This window comes from Felis catus, chromosome B2 (genome assembly GCF_018350175.1).
Source record: "Felis catus isolate Fca126 chromosome B2, F.catus_Fca126_mat1.0, whole genome shotgun sequence".
Classification (NCBI taxonomy): Eukaryota; Metazoa; Chordata; class Mammalia; order Carnivora; family Felidae; genus Felis; species Felis catus.
In genome coordinates, this window is record NC_058372.1 from 25,733,017 (window position 1) to 25,735,840 (window position 2,824).

Genomic DNA, 2,824 nt, shown 5'->3' on the forward strand with positions numbered 1-2,824 from the left:
GGACATTTAGGCTCTTTCCATAATTTGGCTATTGTTGAAAGTGCTGCTATAAACATTGGGGTACATGTGCTCCTATGAATCAGCACTCCTGTATCCTTTGATAACTTCCTAGTAGTGATATTGCTGGGTCATAGGGTAGATCTATTTTTAATTTTTTGAGGAACCGCCACACTGCTTTCCAGAGTGGCTGCACCAATTTGTATTCCCATCAACAGTGCAAGAGGGTTCCCATTTCGCCACATCCTTGCCAGCATCTCTTGTTTCCCGAGTTGTTAATTTTAGCCATTCTGACCAGTGTGAGGTGATATCTCAGTGTGGTTTTGATTTGTATTTCCCTGATGATGAGTGATGTTGACCATCTTTTCATGTGTCTGTTAGCCTTCTGGATGTCTTCTTTGGAAAAGTGTGTATTGATGTCTTCTGTCCATTTCTTCACTGGATTATTTGTTTTTCAGGTGTTGAGTTTGTTAAGTTATTTATAGATTTTGGATACTAACCCTTTATCTAATATGTCATTTGCAAATATCTTTTCACGTTCGTGGTTGCCTTTTAGTTTTGTTGATTGTTTCTTTTGCAGTACAGAAGCTTTTTATCTTGATGAGGTCCCAATAGTTCATTTTTGCTTTTAATTCCCTTGCTTTTGGAAATGTGTCGAGCAAGAAATTTCTGTGGCTGAGGTCAAAGAGGTTGTTGACTGCTTTCTCCTCTAGGATTTTGATGGTTTCCTGTCTCACATTTAGGTCTTTTATCCATTTTGAATTTATTTATGTATATGATGTAAAAAAGTGGTCTATTTTCATTCTTCTGCATGTTGCTGTCCCACTATCCCAGCACCATTTGCTAAAGAGACTGTCTTTTTCCATTGGATACTCTTTCCTGCTTTGTCAAAGATTAGTTGGCCATACATTTATGGGTCCAATTCTGGGTTCTTTATTATATTCCATTGGTCTATGTGTCTGTTTTTGTGCCAACCATGCTGTCTTGATGATTACAACTTTGTAGTAGAGGCTAAAGTCTTGGATTGTGATGCCTCCAGCTTTGGCTTTCTTTTTCAATATTACTTTGGCTATTCAGGGTCTTTTGTGGTTCCATACAAATTTTAGGATTGTTTGTTCTAGCTTTGAAAAGAATGCTGGTGCAATTTTGATTGGGATTGCACTGAATGTGTAGATTGCTTTGGATAATATTGACATTTTAACAATATTTGTTCTTCCAATCCATGAGCATGGAATGTTTTTCCATTTCTTTGTGCCTTCTTCAATTTCCTTCATAAGTTTTCTATATTTTTTTAACATATAGATCTTTTATATCTTTGGTTAGGTTTATTGCTAGGTATTTTATGGTTCTCAGTGCAATTGTAAATGGGATTAAGTTTCTTGATTTCTCTTTCTGTTGCTTCATTATTGGTGTGTAGAAATGCAACCAATTTATGTACATTGATTCTGTACCCTGTGACCTTGCTGAATTCATGTATCAGTTCTAGCAGCCTTTTGGTGGAGTCTTTCAAGTTTCCATGTAGAGTGTCATGTTGTCTGCAAACAGTGAAAGTTTGACTTCTTCTTTGCCAATTTGGATGTATTTTATTTCATTTTGTTGTCTGATTGCTGAGGCTAGGACTTCCAACCCTATGTTAAACAACAGTGGTGAGAGTGGACATCCCTGTCGTGTTCCTGATCTCAGGGGGAAAGGTCTCAGTTTTTCCCCATTGAGAATGATATTAGCTGTGGTCTTTTCATATTTGGCTTATGATGTTTAGGTATACTTCTTCTATCCTGACTTTCTTGAGGGTTTTTATTAAGAAAGGATGCTGTATTTTGTCAAATGCTTTTTCTGCATCTTTTGACAGGATCATATGGTTCTTACCTTTTCTTTTATTAATGTGATGTATCACATTGATTTGCGAATATTGAACCAGCCCTGCAGCTCAGGAAAGAATCCCATTTGATCATGGTGAATAATTCTTTTTAGTATCTTGTTGAGAATTTTTGCATCCATGATCAAGGGATCAATATCAGGGATATTTATCTGTAATTCTCCTTTTTTGTGAGATCTCTGTCTGAACCAAGGTAATGCTGGCTTCATAGAATGAGTCCAGAAGCTTTCCTTCCATTTCTATCTTTTGGAACACCTTGAGAATGATAGGTATTAACTCTGTTTTAAATGTCTGGTAGAATTTTTCCCATAGTTAATTTCAAGTTTCATAGCATTGTGATCTGAAAGTGTGCATGGAATGATCTCAATTCTTTTATATTTATCAAGGGCTGTTTTGTGACCCAGTATGTCTATCTTGGAGAATGTTCCATGTGCATTCAAAAAGAATGTGTATTCTGCTGCCTTAGGATGAAAAGATCTGAATATATCTGTCAAGTCCATCTGGTCCAGTGTATCATATTCAGGGCCATTGTTTCTTTATTGATTTTCTGTCTGGATGATCTGTCCATTGTTGTAAGTGGAGTGTTAAAGCCCCCTGCAATTACCACATTCTTACCAATAAGATTGCTTATGTTTGTGATTGTTTTATATAGTTGAGTTCCTCTGAATTTGGTGCATAAACATTTATAATTATTAGCCCTTCTTGATAGATAGACCCCATAATTATGATATAATGCTCTTCTTCATCTCTTGTTACAACCTTTAGTTTAAAATCTAGTTTGTCTTATATAAGTATGGCTACTCCAGCTTTCTTTTGACTCCTAGTGGCATGATAGATGGTTCTCCATCCCCTACTTTCAATCTGAAGGTGTCCTCTAAATGGGTCTCTTGTAGACAGCAATTTGATGGGTCTTGTTTTTCTTTTTTCTTTTTATCCATTCTGATACCCTAT